Source organism: Bos taurus, chromosome 21, assembly GCF_002263795.3.
Source record: "Bos taurus isolate L1 Dominette 01449 registration number 42190680 breed Hereford chromosome 21, ARS-UCD2.0, whole genome shotgun sequence".
Lineage (NCBI taxonomy): Eukaryota > Metazoa > Chordata > Mammalia > Artiodactyla > Bovidae > Bos > Bos taurus.
In genome coordinates, this window is record NC_037348.1 from 61,992,795 (window position 1) to 62,010,130 (window position 17,336).

Sequence of the window (17,336 nt, forward strand, 5' to 3'; positions counted from 1 at the left end):
TTTATATCTCTGTCAAGTACATTTTGTCCTGGTTCGACATTACTCTTTAATCTTATTCTTGTATTTGATATACAGAATCTTAAAAAAATTTCCCTGTAGATTATATTAGTATTTTCTCTTACGGTTTCTTCCCTGGTTTTATGGATAGTAAAATAATAATAATAATGGTTGCTAAGGTTTTCCTTGCCTCTGATTACATAAATATTTACCAATGGTTTTGCAGCTATTTATACCTTTTAGAATTTATTTCAGTTGTAGCAGGAAGTGAACTATCTTCCCACTTGTCCTTTTTCCAATTACTCGATTGTGTGCATTGAGACTCTTGATGTTCAATCCTCTGTAGCACCTGATTTGGGTATACAGTGTTGTAATTTTTTTTTTTTTTAATCACAAAGGTGAAGTGTCTGCTGCCAAGATTGTTGCTATTTTAACACAGGTGTTGATATCCTCCAGGTTTCCGGGGCCAAGAAATGTAATCCACACGGTAGAAATTGAGCAGAGCCATGCAGATACACCGCGAGTGAGAGGAGAACCTTGGCTCCGGTGCCAGCCTTGTGAGGCCACTGGAGGCTGTGGGACGATTAAGCTCTTTCTGGAAGCTGCCAGTCATTTGTTTCCAAGTTCTAGCCTTGTGGGGAACAGCTGGCAGAGCCAGCCTTGTGTTTGTGAACCTGTGCAGTGTGTGATCCTGGAGGAGCCCCTCTACATGGAACACGCAATGCAGGCACAGGGCGAGATGCTGTTTCCCACTATCCCTGCCTTTGGTACCCACCGTGTCCACACTGCTTTTGTTTGGAGTGTGGCAGAGCCAAAGACAGAAAGAGAGGACCTTGGTTTGCTCAACTGCTGCCTGGCGGGCCGGATGCTGCACTCAGCTCTCCCTCCCTAGCCCCGGCTACCGTGCCTGGTGCTGTGACCCTGCGCCCAGACAAGATGCTTTCATGAAGGCTGGGGCTCCTCCTTTGTTCATATATCCATTCTGTGAATTTTCATAGGCAGAGGAATCATGGAGAATAAGATGGGGAAGACTCGTGGCTACAGGTACCTTAGGAAATTGAGAGGAGAAAATAGAGACCCAAAATAGAAATAAGTTGGGGACTTCCCTGGTGGTCCAGGGGCTAAAGAATCTGCCTGCCAATGCAGAGGACACAGGTTCAATCCCCGATCCAGGAAGATGCCAGCGGCCATGGAGCAACGAAGCCCGTGAGCCACAACTACTGAGCCCGAGAGCCCTAGAACCCATGCTCTGCAACAAGAGAAACCATGGCAACGAGAAGCCTGGGCGGGCACTGCAACTAGGGAGGAGCCCACACAGCAAAGACCCAGCACAGCCAATAGAAGAAATAAATTTATTCTTTTAAAGAAATAAGCCGGAGAACAGTGGCATATTGTGATGAATGTGTTGGAGAAGTCAAGCATGGGGTTTGGATGGAGAGGCCAGGGCTGGAGAGAACCTTCTTTGGGTGGCAACTGCGGGAAAGCCTTTATCCTTCATTATCTGCTCCCGCCCAGCTGGTACCCAAGAACGATGGCAACCTCTGAGATCCTCCGACACAGCCAGGCCTCTCCTTTCTGGCCTCTGCCTGGACTGTTTCTCCCAGGATCTAGACCTGGCTGCTTCCAGATTGCAGCTCAGTCTGTCTGTCTGTGCATGCGTGCTCAGTGTCTCTGACTCTTTGCAACCCCATACACTACAGCTCATCAGGCTTCTCTGTCTGTGGAATTATCCAGGCAACAATACTGGAGTGGATTGTCATTTCCTCCTCCAGGGAAATCTTCCCAATGCAGGTATTGAACCCCAGTCTCCTGTGTCTCCTGCATTGGTAGGTGGATTCTTTATTTACCACTGAGCCACCTCGGAGGCCTCAGTTCAAATGTTAATGGAGCAGGACACCTCTGTGACAGCGTCCCCCGCAGGAAGCTGCTCCACTGTCTACTGACAGAGAGAATTCCTCTCCAGGGCATCGTTCAGTTCAGTTCAGTCGCTCAGCCATGTCCAGCTCTTTGCGACCCTATGGACTGCAGCACCCAGGCTTCCCTGTCCATCACCAACTCCTGGAGCTTGTTCAAACTCATGTCCATCCAGTCGGTGATAACCATCCAACCATCTCATCCTCTGTCGGCCCCTTCTCCTCCTGCCTTCAATCTTTCCCGACATCAGGGTCTTTTCCAATGAGTCAGTTCTTTGCATCAGGTAGCCAAAGTATTGGAGTTTTAGCTTCAGCATCAGTCCTTCCAATGAACACTCAGGACTGATTTCCTTTAGGATGGACTGGTTGGATCTTCTTGCAATCCAAGGGACTCTCAAGAGTCTTCTCCAACACCACAGTTCAAAAGCATCAATTCTTTGGAGCTCAGCTTTCTTTATAGTCCAACTCTCACATCTACACGTGACTACTGGAAAAACCATAGCTTTGACTAGACGGACCTTTGTTGGCAAAGTAATGTCTCTGCTTTTTAACATGTTGTCTAGGTTGGTCATAACTTTTCTTCCAAGGAGCATCATTGGTCGATTTTATTTGGAGAGCTCATCACCCTGAAGTGTCTCCAACAATAACTTATTATGAGGTTATAGTCGGTCTACCCACTAGGATCTGAAGCTCCATGTGAGCAAGGCTATGCCTGTGTGATTTACCACCATGACTTGTCCAATAGCTTAAGGCCTGGTCATAGAAGATGCTTAGTAATTATTGGTTTCATGGCTGGAAGGACAAAGGGTCCATGGGAGGAATAAAATGAGTCATGAGGAGCCTAGAGGATCAGATCCATCAAACCTAGATAGGGGTGTGTCCGGGGACAGGGGGTCATTGCCTCCCATCCTCACCTTTCTCTAAGACAATCCATGCCCTCCCAGAGGCTGAGGCAGGAAAGGGTCCAGGAAGCCTTCTTTTTATCAGGTGAGCTTCTTCCCTTGGACCAACGAGTCCCATCAGCTGTGTGTCTGGGAAGAAGACATGTAAATGCTGGCTCCATTAGCTGTTGGGGACCCTATTAAGAGGCTGTGGGTGGACTGGGTGGGGTTAGGTCCTCTAACAGGCTAGAACCAGATTTGCTGACATTACAGGGGAGCAGAACCAAGAGGCCAGGAGAGGAAGCAGGGTGGATGTGCAGGGCTGGAGTGGTGGGGAGGGTGTGCAGAGGGGGGAACATAAATCTGAATGAGAGATGGTGGCAGACAGGGAGGTGAGAGGCCGGACTACCTGGCCTCGCTCTCACCCAGGGGTCAGCACAGCTCTGAAGCCACTGCTGGTTCTGAATTCTGGCTCCACCCCTTCCGCTGCAGGACTTAGGGAAAATTCCTCAACCTCTCTGAGCGTCAGATTCCTCATCTGTGAAATGGATACAGGGCTTCCGGGAGGGTTAGACCTCACAGTTTGATGAACTCTCACACTCTGTCCCTGCCTCTGCTTTGGGAGGATGTGGTGAGGGGATGGAATGTGGGCCCAGGGGGTCCCTGAGTGCAGCGGTTGTTCCCAGGACCCAAGGTACCAATCTCGGGAGAGTCTGGGACCCTACCCAAGGGGGTTTGCACACAGCTATGAGGTGGGGGCCGCCTGGGATCCACTTCCTTCTGCCAGCCCCATGGACCACATCAGACCCGCCTGCAAAGCCACAAGATCCTCCATCAGGAGCTTTGCCAAGCCCACTCAGGGGCGGATCCCTGGATCCTAGCCTCCAAGCACTCACCAGGAAGCCACACAGTGTCCAGTGATGCAGAAGTCTGCTGTGTGGGGCTGGGCGGGGCCAGGCTGCCATCAGCTGCAGGGCTGCCCCGGGCCGGTCTCTCGGGCCCCTGTGCTGTCCAGTGAGGATTACAGCCTCAACAGCTTCCTCCTGGTGGAAAACTTGCCCTTTGAGAAATGGAGAGAGAGAGAGAGTGAGCATATTGCATCTTTGAAGGTATGTTAGATTTTTTTTTTCCTGGCTCCATACAGGGAGGACTGATGTTGAAGCTGAAACTCCATACTTTGGCCATCTGATGTGAAGAACTGACTCATTAGAAAAGATCCTGATGCTGGGAAAGGCTGAAGGCAGGAAGAGAAGGGGACGACAGAGGATGAGACGGTTGGATGGCATTACCGACTCCATGGACGTGAGTTTGAGTAAATTCTGGGAGTTGATGATGGACAGGGAAGCCTGGCATGCTGCAGTCCATGAGGGAAGCCTGGCATGCTGCAGTCCATGGGGTTGCAAAGAGTCAGACACGACTGAGCGACTGAACTGAACTGAACTGAACTGAACTGACAGTGGTCACTGAATCATGTTGGCCACACCTGATCTAATTGGATTGAACGGTGTGGTCTCCAGGGCCCCACACTTTGTTCAATGGAGGTCCCCGGGGCAGGTGACACTTGCTTCCTACCCAAACTCAAACAATTACTGAATCTCAGGCTAGATGACTCTTAAGTCATTGAATGCAGACTCTTCCCAGTACTGAGGGCTGAGTCACAATCAGGACCCAACCTGCTTTTGATCTCCTCTAGGGGCAGGGAGCTCACTACCCCTTAAGGCAGCTCATTTGACAAAGATTACTTGGCAATCTACTTGGGAGGTTCTTCTATATATGGAAACAGAATCTCTCACCTCCAGACATCGATGACTTGGATCCTTGCCCCTCCAGACCCTCCTGGACGGAGCCCAGGAAACCCCCACCACTGGCCCCTTCAGCATGGCCTGGTTGGCTGACTGCTGTCTCAGTCAGGATGGACTAGGCCCTGCTGCGTGAACAGCTGACCCCAAAGCCTCCATGTGCTGCAGAAACAAAGACTGATTTCAGCTTGGGCTGCACATCTGGGAGTGTGGGGGAGGGGAGCAGCTCTTTCCCGTGTGACTTTGTCTCCAGGATTCAGGCTAAGGGAGGCCCTGGACCTGGGATTTGCCAGTCCTTCCGACAAGAGGGAACAGAGGACATGGTGAGCTGTGCGATGGTCTTGGAGCTTCTGTTCGGAATCAGACAACCCCAGTTCTGCTCACACTTCCTTGATCAAAGCAAGTCACACGGCTATGCCTGAAATCAGCTGGGTGAAGGATGGATGGTCCTCTCTCGTCTGCCAGATCTCTGTTCCTTTAATAGGAAGAGACCCAGAGCCAAGGACCGCCCCCCTGTCCCCCGCCCCATTCCTATTCTTACAGCAACAAGTCGGGTCAAACCCTTTCTTCCCTCTTCCAGCTCTGGTAACCCATGAATGCCTTCAAGTGGTCCATTTATGTTTTGGGGGAATCTCATCTCTCTGTTGGAGAAGGCAATGGCACCCCACCCCAGCACTCTTGCCTGGAAAATCCCATGAAAGGAAGAGCCTAGGGGGCTGTAGTCCACGGGGTCGCTAAGAGTCAGACACAACTGAGTGACTTCATTTTCACTTTCACTTTTCACTTTCAAAAGGAAATGGCAACCCACTCCAGTGTTCTTGCCTGGAGAATCCCAAGGACGGGGGAGCCTGGTGGGCTGCCGTCTCTGGGGTCGCACAGAGTCGGACACGACTGAAGCGACTTAACAGCAGCAGTAGCATCTCTCTGTTGTATCCATAGATGCAGCTGAAGGTTCCAATGCTGGAATTCTTCCCTCATTCCCACCCCTTATCATTCACCAGTCTTCCACTTCTTCAGGCCTCATTGGAAATGTGGCTTCCTCCAAGAAGTCCTCCTGGCTTTCCATGCAGTTGCTCCCTTCTATCACTTGGTGGCGTCACTCCCTGTGATTCCTTCCTGCATTCATCACACCTCTAACTCCACCAAGCCCATCATTTTGGCCAGACTGAACATTCCCCAAGAACGGGCACAACCTCCACCCTGTTCAGTCCTAAACCCTGGATCCTAGTTGGAGACCTAACACACTAAAGGCACTCAGTACACTTTGGTCAAAGATCGAACGGCAAAAACACAACCCTTTCAGAGTCTAATTTTCCTATGAGTTTCTTTTTTTAGCCCCCCAAAAAGGTACTTCACATTTCTGTCCCCAAACCCTGATATCCTCTGAGATTTGGCTTATTTTCTGTGCATTTCAGTCCCCTAAACTGGAAATCATGCAGACCTTGTAGGAAGAAAATCCCATCACATGTGTGTGGGCACAAATGCACACACGCACAGTGCAAAGTTCCTCTAGGTTTTTTTTTTTTTTTCCCTCTTTTACTGTATGCAAAATTCCCTAGCGAATTTCTTTTATGAATTAGGCCCTTCTGTTTTATAGCCAGTGCTATTTGCACTCACTGCAAAGCTGTATTATGGCCACAGATTCTTTTTTTTATGGTCCTGGAACATGGGCCCCAGGAGAAAGTCGATTCACAGAACAACGGCCAGTAAACTGGGCTCATGCTTCAGTGAAATACTTCTCACAAAAGTACATCAACTCTCTGTTCTTATCCGCTGTCATCCTTCACCTTAACAAGCACACCCCAAAAAAGTCCTCTGCTTTCTACGGCTTGTTAGGTCTATCATCTTTTTAATTAATAGTGTTTTTACGAAGCCGTCTGAACTGTGTCATTTCCATTATCAGAAACGCATTGCCATTAATGAATCATTTTCATTTCTGATCCCTGGTATCATGCTAGTTGATCTCCTGTTTCCATGCCTTCGAATGATAGCATCGTTTTCTGCCCACGATCAAATTTAATTTGGCCTCTGATTGTATTAGGCTGTTGCGACTGAAGTGTCAATTTTTGTCAGGCAATTAGGAGCTCTAACCTGTGAAGTTAAGTTTGATAGGCATTGTAATTGGATTGTTATAGTAATAGCCTGGAACGTTCCTTTTCCTCCTGCTTCTTTGATTCTTGATACATACTCCTGCCATGAGAACAAAGACATTTGGGTTATTATACAACCTCGGGATGTTTGAGACAACAAGATGGTAAGTTAAAGTTTCTGCAGTGAAGTGTGCTTCCACCTAACTCCAAGTGGGACGTTGAAAGTTTGTGTTATGTAGAAAAATCAGAACAAAGGGGAAATACGCAGAAAACACTGAGTAAAGAAAAGTTACAGGTCTCAGAAGTTAGTGTGGATAGCCTAACTGAGAGCCTGGTAGGCTGCAAAGAAGGAAGAAGCTCGAAGCATTTAGAACCTCCTCCCTCTCCCTTCCTGCCTCCCTTCCATTTCTTTTTCCTCCCTCTCCTTTTTTTCCCTTTCCCTCATCTTGAAAATGTTTCCTCCAGGCAGTGGGCTGAAAACACTGTATTCTTAGACCGCTCAGTTGTCTCCGACTCTTTGCAACCCCATGGACTGTAGCCCGCCAGGCTCCTCTGTCTAAGGGATTTCCCAGGCAAGAATACTGAAACAGGTTGCCATTTCCTTCTCCAGGGGATCTTCCCTACCCAGGGATTGAAGCTCGCGTCTCTTGCATGGCAGGCAGATTCTAGACCACTGAACCACCACGGAGACCTAGAAAACACTGAATGTCGTCATACAAAAGACAGGCCTTCTGTGCTCATGCAGTTCACGATGTTATAGTGGGAAAACAGAGACAGATGAAGACAGCAGGTCCTTACGGAGAACACCTGGATGCATCCGAAGATTCTGGGCCTTACTGGAAGGCTGGGACTTTGCTGCAGGAGGAGGGCGGTCCAGCTGGTGAGAACAGCACGCACAGACACTTGCGTGTATCACAGAATTTGACCACATCAGAGAGTTTCAGCCTGGAGGGCGCCTGTGGCGCCTGGCTGGGTAGGGCTGGCAGAAGCCAAAGCTGAAAGGGGGCATGCCAGGTGACAAGGAAGGGGCGTCTGGATTTTGTCCTGGAGCCCATGAGTGCTAAAGGTGGGTACAGTGATTTTGGAGGGTGGTGTGGATGACTTCAATAACATCTGAAATATTTCTTCATTTATGTATATATTTATTTGGCTGTGCCAGGTCTTAGCTGTGGAATGTGGGATCTCATTCCCTATTGTTCAGTCACTAAGTCGTGTCTGACTCTTTGTGACCCCATGGACTGCAGCATGCCAGGCTTCCCTGTCCTTCACTATCTCCCTGAGTTTGTTCAAACTCACATCCATTGAGTTGGTGATGCCATCCAACCATCTCATCCTCTGTCGCCCTCTTCGCACATCCTCAATCTTTCCCAGCATCAGTCTTTTCCAATGAGTTGCTTCTTTGTATCAGGTGGCCGAAGTCTGGAATTTCAGCTTCATCAGTCCTTCCAATGAATCTTCAGGACTGATTTCTTTTAGGATTGACTCGTTTGCTTTTCTTGCTGTCCAAGGGACTTGCAAAAATCTTCTCCAGCACCACAATTTTAAAGCATCAATTCTTCAGCACTCAGCCTTCTTTATGAGCCAACTCTCACATCTGTACATGACTACTGGAAAAACCATAGCTTTGAGTGTATGGGGGGCTTCCCAGCTATCTCAGATGGTAAAGAATCTGCCTGCAATGCAGGAGACCCAGGTTCAATCCCTAGGTGGGGAAGATCCCCTGGAGAAGGAAATGGCAACCTACTCCAGTATTTTTGCCTGGAGAATTCCATGGACAGAGGAGCCCGACAGGCTACAGTCCATGCGGTTGCAAAGAGTTGACACGATTGCGCAACTAACACTTGACTATATAGACCTTTGTTGGTAAAGCGATGTCTCTGCTTTTTAGTATGCTGTCTAGGTTTGTCATAGATTTTCTCTAACCAGGGATCAAACCCAGGCACCCTTCATTGGGAGCCTGGAGTCTCAGCCACTGGACCACAGGGGAAGTCTCTCAGTAGCAACTTTTTCAGTCCTGATCCCATAGCTCCTAAAACTCATTTGCTTCACTTCAATCTGACTGCTCTTGATGAATGGAAGTCTGGGCCAGAGTGAGAGCAGGGCTCACAGCCCGTCAGCCCTTTGGGGTCTCCACTGCACCTGGGGTGAGGGCAGGACTCTTGGGCCTGCCCCCAGAAGGCAGACCATACCAGTTATTGCCCAAACCAGGGCCCTTTGGGAGGCTGAAGCAGATTGAGGTGTGGTTTGTCACTAACTCCACTCTGGGATGGCGGTGTCGTTGAGGACTTCTCCAGGCACCTAGGAGGTGGGCCAGGCGCCTGAAAGGCCCATGTGGCCTGGCGTCCTCTCACAGTGTCACTGGGCCAGCTCCACTGGCTTTTTTTTAAGTTCCCCTTGCTCCTCCAACCACAGGGCCTTTGCACATGCTGTTCACACAGTTGGAACCTTGACCTCATTGTCTTTCACTCCCACACAGGCTCTCTTGTCAGCTGGTTCCAGTGGAGTGAGTCAGTGGAAGGTACTGGGAGAAGGTGGATGGGCAGGAGGGGAGGTTAGATATTTCTCTCACCTCCTTCCATCTCTGCATCTCTGGAGACAGCTGCATCCTCCACAACTTGGCTCCCACCCAGCACCTCCACTCACATCATTGCCTTGATTTTTCTGCCTTGTCCCTTCAGTCCAGGAAGGCAGACAGTTCAGCACCATCTCTTGCTTGCTCTCTTTACACCCTCACTTCTGTGAGGAGTCTCCACTAAAGGCTCATCTTCAGTGGTGAGTTCTTTTTCCTGCCAGGACCTTGGCTGCTACAGTGACCCAGCAGAAAATAGACTGGAGCAGATTCCACCCCTGCCCCCTACCTCCGCCCCCTGGCCCCCTGCTGGGGTGCACCGAGAGCTGTTGCTTGCAGAGGAGCTGATGTTGCCTCTGAAGACAGATGTCAGCGGGCAGAGAATATCTTGAGAGGGGGCTTTTGGGCAGAGTAGTTGGCATTTGGCATTTACCAATGCATGGAAGTGCAATGGGCTTCCCAGGTGGCCATAGTGATAAAGAACTCGCCCGCTAGTGCAGGAGACTCAGGGTCGGGAAGAACCCCTGGAGAAGGAAATGGCAACTCACTCCAGTATTCTTGCCTGGAAAATCCCTTGCACAGAGGAGCCTGGTGGGTTACAGTTCTTGGGGCCGCAAAGAATCAGACACGACTTAGCACACACATGGTGCATGGAAGAAAGGAGGAGTGTCTGCTTGTAGGCTGGTGAGCAGTCCAGTTTTTTTCTTTCCCTTTCTTTTCCTTCCTTCAACAAACATTTCTAGAGCTCCCACTCTGTGCCAGGCACTGTTCTAATCATGACATCAATGCCAGAGAAATTCCCTGCCCTCTCCAGTGGGAGAAGATCGGAAACTGACAACTGGACATATGTATAGTATGGCAAGTGATCATGAAATCATGGAGAAAAACAAAACCAGGTAAAGAGAACCCTTACCAGGGTTTCCCTGGTGGCTCAGACGGTAAAGTGTCTGCCTGCAATGAGGGAGACCCGGGTTTGATCCCTGGGTCAGGAAGATCCCCTAGAGGAGGAAACGGCAGCTTACTCCAGTACTCTTGCCTGGAAAATTCCATAGATGGAGGAGCCTGGTGGGCTACAGTCCACGGGATCGCAAAGAGTCGGACACGATTGAGCGACTTCACTTTCTTTCAATTTACCAGGTCTTAGTTGTGGCATGTGGGATCTTTAATTGCAACATGCAAATTCTTAGTTGCAGCGTGTGAGATCTAGTTCCTCGACTAGGGATCGAACTCAGGCCTCCTGCATTGGGAGCATGGAGTCTTAGCTTTTAGATAACCAGGGAAGTCCCTGGAGTGTGGTTTTGAAGATGACATTTTATTAGGGGCTTCTCTGGAAAGGTGGCATTTGGGTGGAGCTCAGAAGGAAATGAGGCAACACGTATGCAGCCGTGTGAGAGATGGGTGTTCCGGGCAGAGAGTACACCAGGTGCGGGGACCTGGGGCAGATGCTCGCGTGGTGTGTTCAAGGTCAGCAAAGAAGCCAGAGTGGCTGGAACAGGCAGGATAAAGGGCGGAGCAGAGAAGGATGATGTCGGTGAGGTTGAGGGACCAGAGCAGTCTTGTCTTAGAGGCTGCTCTAAGGATTTGATGGTTTCTCTTGGCAGGAGAGGAATGACGTCACCTGGTTGCTGAATGAAATTAGTCTGTCGGGTGAGGGTGGAGGGGGCGATGAGGCAGGGCGTGGCTGCAGTGGTCCAGGCAGCCACAAGCAAGGTGACAGCAGAGGAAATGGAGAGAAGACGTCAGATTTTGGATTCGTGTTGGTAGTTAGAGCCAAGGCTTCTCTGGGCAGTTGGACCAGGAGCATGGGGGGCGATGAGAGGAGTGAAAGATGACACCAAGGTTTCTTCTGTCTGTAGCTGCCATTTGCTGGGATGGAAGGACTGAACAAGTCTCAGTTTTATCTTATATGCGCCTTTTGTTTGGATATCAGGGTTCTGTTCTACTTACTTCGGATTTGAGCTTCCTCCTAAGGATCCACGTGGTGGTATTGATGGGGCAGCAGGATCAAAGGCTCTGAGGTCCTGGGAGACATGAATTCAGGAGTCGTCCCTACAGAGCTGGTACCTAACGTCCAAGACTGGAGGGAGTCCCTGTCAACAACAAGGAGGGAGCAGGTCCTAAGACCTTTCAGATTAGCTTCAGTGCAGTCTGGCTGGGGACAGCCCACAGGGATTTTTCTGTCCTCTGGACTCTGATATTTCTGATGATTTGTACCATCCACTGTGGCCCTTATTAAAACCTGCATCATGTGGTATCTATTTCCCGGTATCGTCTTGCACACCCAGTACCTGGCTCAGAGCACTGAACGGAGGAGAAGCTCGGTTATTGAGTAAATCAATCAATGAATGAATCAACCAATAATTGAGTGAATGAATGACGTGACTTTCCAGTGTCATTGTAAACAGCTGAAGGGCAATGGAAAAGTCATATTCTAGCTTCTTGTACTCCCAGAAGTACACTATATGATGAGAAGATATAGTGAGAAGATAGATCTGGCATCAAACCCCATCTCTGCTCCTTGCGGGCTGTGTTACCTGAGGCAGGACATGTACCTCTCTGAGCTTAGACTTCCTTGTTTACAAAAGGAGGACTACTGTGAAGGATCAAGACAGGCAGGGGGTCACTGTGCTGAACACACAGTAGGGCTTCCCGTGTCTTTTTTTTTTCTTTCTTCTGCCACCTGCCCCTGCTCTCTAGGGTCAGATGAGGTTGGGCCCAGAGTGATCAGCCAGTTAATAAGAATTAATTTTGCATGAAGAGTAACAGGGTCTCAAGTTTTATCTGATAATTTAGATTCTCAAAATCTCTTTGGTATATGTTTTCTCTCTTGTCCCTGATGACTCAGGGATCACTTGGACAGGTAGTAGTTACTGATTTTCTGATGGGCTAAAGGCTGGATGGGGTGGTCAAAACCCCATAGCTGGTAGGTAAAGAGAGGAGTATCAAGAACTCTCCTGATTCACAGTTTTTACACTCACCCATTCTTTAAGTGCCCTGACCCCATGAAATGGCTCTTAAATAAAGTATAAAGATTCAGGAGGGCAAAGTAAAAGGCCCAGGCTGAGCTCTGGGGACCCAGTTGTGAAGCATCACTGCCTCACATGCTGAAGCCCCTCTGGGAGAGGTTGGCAGGGGGAGGCTGATGGAGAGCTTCAGTTTGTAGATCTGTGAAATGGGTTCTTTGCAGCCTACCTTGCTTATGGTTATTTGCTAGGTCTGCAGTGCCCTCCCTGCCATCACCCAAATCTCGAAGTCAGCTCTAATTATCCTTCAAGGCCTAGTTTACGAGAAGGAAATGGCAACCCACTCCAGTATTCCTGCCTGGAGAATCCCACAGACAGAGGAGCCTGGCAGGCTACAGTCCATGGGGTCGCAAGAGTCAGACACGACTTAGCGACTAAAACCACCACCACCACCACCTCCAGGAAGCCTGCCTTCATGTCCTCCTACCCTCCTCCACTTTAAAGAGACCTCACTGTGACCTCCATGGCAGTTGGTGCCTCCTCTGTGTTCCTGGCTACTCTCTCCCCAACTTAGACCTATGAGAATGCATGGCGTCCGTCCCCCTGAGGGCAGAGGTTCTGCTGGTCCATCCCTGCACCCCTGTCAGGCCTGGGGGAGTGCTGTGAGGTCGTGAGTGAGTGACCCCAGGAGGGGACCGCAGAGGCGCAGGTCAGCCCAGAATCGTGCCCAGCAGGAGGCTGACCTGGGAGCAGGGGGTGGGAAGCAGATTATGGGTGGTGAAGGGAGACAATCGAGGCAGCTCCAGGTCTGAACGTGAACTTAGGAGCCAGCGCGGCGCACACCATTGGCTCTCTTTTCAAGAGGATGAAACCGAGTCTTCAAGAGACGAAGCAGCCACCCCAAGTCACAGGGGCCCGAAGGGGCACAGCCAGGATGGGAGTTCTGTCTCCTGATGCTGCTGGTTCTGCTTGGTGGGAATCACCCCTGATGCCCCTGAACCTGCAGCCAAGGTGGCCCTGTGCATGACACCCACCTTCCCCGGGGAGCCCGAGGCTGGAGCCGGCCTGGGGGCCAGTTGACTGCATGTGCACTTACAGCTGGTTAGTGAGCTTCATTTTAGAGGACGTTCTGATAGTAACCAACGCTTTGTCTCCTGAGGCATAGCCAACCCAGGTCAACTCTTCTGCCCAATGCCTGGCGTGTCAAGGTTAGTGGTCATGGTGTCTGTAACTACTGCTACCTTCCAGGCCTGCTTCTACTGGTCAGCGCTGCTCACCCTGGGCAGGTCTGGGCCTCTGGTTCCCCACCTCCAGCGGTGATATCCAGTGCTTCCTACACCTGGCTTTTACCTCCTGTGACCCAGGCGAGGGGCACCCAGTGTCAAGACAGTGTTCTGTACTTGACCTGAGATTCCTTCAAGCTCTTAACTTTGGAGAATTGCAGATAAAGTGGTGGAGAGATGGTAATTTCTGGGAACCTGAACAGCAGAGATGGGACAGGGTATTGGGCGAGGAGCTGCCCTTGAACCAGGTGTGGCCGTGACCACTGAATGGTGAGCTGGAGAGCGAGGAGCCCCGAGGTCTGGATCCCAGCTCCTTTATACACTAACCATGGGAACGTGCACAATTTGACCTCAGTTTTCCTCACCTATAAAATGGAAAGATGACAGGGTCTACCTCGTGTTTTGTGTGAGGATTAAATGAAGTAATACAATAAAGTGCCTACTTCACTATGAACACAGGGCCATGCTAGTTATTATCGCCACTGATAAACAGAGCTGGGAGGAGGCAGGGTTCTTGCCTGATCCAGACTTAGTTCCTCCCTTCCTCCCCAAGGACAGTCCTTTAACTCCATAGAAGCTAGGGATTCACGTACTGAATAACCTAAGAAATTCAGGCTTATGTTCAAGGGGCTCCCTGTCTCTCCACAGGTCCACCAGGGGAGGCTGTGTTGTGAGCAGGGGAGACATTCATTCTACCACCTACCATGGGCAAGGTGTGATCAAGGAAGGCTTCCCAGAGGACATGACATAGGAACAAGGTTTTATAAAAGAAGGGAAGGCAAACTGTTTGGTTCTGGAGCCTGAGGCATCAGAGAACGTGGGCAGAGATGAGCAAGAGAGGCTGGCTGTGTGAGCTTGCCTGCTATCTTTAACCTGGGGTGGGCAAACCACCGCCTGTGGTCAAAGCCAGCCTGCAGCCCGCAAGCTAAGAGTGGTTTTCACAGTGAACATTTGCAATTGATGTGGGGGATAGGAAACACTAATTTTACCATCAGTTAAATCTAATGTTGGGCATTCCAGGAGCTAATGGTAAAGAACCCACCTGCCAATGCAAGAGGCAGACATGAGTTCGATCCCTGGGTCAGGAAGATCCCCTGGAGTAGGAAATGACAACCTACTCCAGTATTCTTACCTGGATAATGCTATAGACAGAGGAGACTGGCAGCCTATAGTCCATAGCGTCACAAAGAATTGGACACTACTGAAGCAATAGCACACACGCAAATCAAATGTTATCTCAAAAACAGAGAGAAGTCCATTCTGCTCATATGTAGACCTGGGTTACCAAAATTTATACTCAACTATTATACTTTAATTTCATCAACAAAAATTTGAGGGAAAAGTTTTTCTTCTCTTGTTATATAAGTACCTATGTGATATCTTAGATTCTGCCTCTTGGCCTGCAAAACCTAACATATTTAATATATGGCTTTTTACAGAAAATGTTTGCCAATCCTGGTCTTAAATCCCAGGAAAAGACAGGACATTCAAATTCACCGATCTAAGAAGTGTGCCAATACTTTCAGATGTACTATCTTTTGAATCTTGACCATGACGTGTGCAAATTTCACAAACGGTAAAAGGAGGTGCTGAGAAGTCCAATGGCCCCCAAAGGGGCCCCAGAGCCCAGCCTTGGTCCTTTGCACTCAGCCAGGTCACCGTGCAGCCAGGTCAGCTGCAGCCAGGTGACACACAGGTCTGGAATGCCTGGATTCTGCTATTTAAATTTAAAAGAGTCATTCTGCCTAAAACCCTCTGGCATTTCTTAGGTCTATAGTTTCTCACTGGGAGCCCGGGTATCACCAACTTAGACTCCAGGTCATTTCCTGAGTTCCTTCCTAGACCCTTGTCAGACAAGCATCCGAACATCCTTTTCTTGTCCCTGCCTCCACTGGGAATGTGGCTGAGGGTCCTGGAGGGTCAAAAGTGCAGCCCTTATAAACGCCAGGACCAGCCATCAAGACCGCGGGTGGTCTCAGCCATCACCGGGTCTCTGGCCCCATCCTGGCTGCTCTCTGGGCCTGGGATGGCAGGTGACCCCTCCAGGCGTGTGGGCACCTCGGTACCACACTGGGAATGCCGGTCGTGTGCTTGCCCAGCAACACGATCAAGCCAGAATAAATTGTAGGAAACTTAATGGAAAAGATAAAAACACGCACATTAAGAAAACAAATCCGAGTTCCTTGGCGTGCCTTTGGATGCCAGCCACAGTGTTCGTCATCTTTATTAACTTTCCGTCCTGCTTGATGTCGAGTGACAATTATCATAGCCAGGCGATCAATACCCCATTAATGGTAAGCTCTTGAGCAGAAATCGCAAACTGGGTTTTTCTGAAATGCACACTCCTTTTTTTTTTTTTCCAAGTTCTCTTGCTTGTGCAAAGAGAAACACCGTGGATCCACCTCGAACCAACAAACAAAACCCTCCCGTGCTGGGGACGCTCACTCCCCAAGGCACCTGTTAGTTTTGCCAGCCAAACACCCTCACCCTCCCCTGATGTCTGTTCTGATGAGCAGAGATGCTGAAGAGTTCCCCATTTCTCTCTGATGTCAGAGATGTTTTAACCAGCTGGGGGCAGAATTACATTCTGGAAATTATAGGGGATGAGGAAAAAAAAACGTGAATATTACAAATACAGTAGTCTTTTGGAGTCTGAGCTTCGCTGTTAATGCATTATAAAACAACTTAAAAAATCCTATCAGGAGAAGTGATGTCTGAAGCCACGTTATATTTTAAAAGTGTCAGGACACGGGCGAGTTTACATTTGACAAGCAATTTAAATATTTCAATATATTTTATATCTTGAAAAAAAATTGCCATGATCAAAACCTAGATGAAACTCTTTCATTTGGTACCTGGGTAGGAAAACATTGAGTTACAAATCTTTTTGACAATGTGGATTCTGGGTGTTACATAACCATTTTTAATCTTCTGAAATATTTCATTGCCTGGGAAAGCAAATCAGGGACAGGATATTGTGTGCTTTTAAATTCATTTGTCTTAACACCCTTTCACTTTCTTGTTCTGCTTTGATGGTCTGATTACTTCTCTACATAAATATAAGCCGGAATTCATTCTAAGTATAAGCCTTATCTCTTTCCTCAGTGGCGATAGGGGATGCAGAGGGTCTTTATTTTCCTTGTGCATCAAAGTGAATTTAGCAGTGAATGGTGTCTGCTGTTGCAGAAAAGCCCATTTATTTATCCCTATAATCAGAGCAGTGCAGACAACAGAGCCCGGCACTTCCTTTCAGGTTCGGATGGAGGGAAGATTTATTGAGCATGTACTATGAGCCAGGCCTCCTCTGAGGCATGGCCCTGCCGGGAGAGAAAGGAAGCCACTGGCCTGTGTGAGCACTTTAACCCTATTAGCTGCTGCACCGGGAAAGGAAATTAACTTGCGCCTGCCCTCAGGGAGGGAGTGGGGGCGGCTCGGTGTTGTCTGAATTCAGTTTCTCTGGTGGAGGACCTGGTCCCCGGCAGTGAGTGGACGGGGGAGGGCAGTCATATAGCAGTGATGGGTCGGGGACTGGAATCTTGGGAAGAAGGGAGGTGGGCAAATATTTCCTGTGCTTCGCTTTCTTCTTGGGCTCATCTGCGGGTCAGTGGTGGGGCAGGATTGCTGAGCATGCTGCCTCAGCTTCTGGGTCACTGTGGATTGCGGTAGAAAAACTTCTACTGATATTTTATCTCTTCCCACATTCCTTTTGCAAATTCTTCCCCCACCAGCCCCCACTTTTTTGTCTAGGTATCATTGATGAAACAATCCCCAAAGTGAGGAGGCCCCTAACCAGCTCTCCAGTGCTATCTGGGGGCATGAAAGCCCCCAGAAGGACGCATGC

The 17,336-nt window shown here is 49.3% G+C and overlaps 1 long non-coding RNA gene across 1 annotated transcript; it reads left to right on the top strand.

The window, feature by feature from the left end:
- The first annotated feature begins 2,745 nt into the window (after nucleotides 1-2,745).
- On the top strand, nucleotides 2,746-8,059 carry LOC132343382 (uncharacterized). Its single transcript, XR_009492214.1, has 3 exons — nucleotides 2,746-2,897; nucleotides 3,936-4,093; nucleotides 7,291-8,059. It is a non-coding gene; the product is annotated as an uncharacterized lncRNA (long non-coding RNA).
- Nucleotides 8,060-17,336: the final 9,277 nt, after the last annotated feature.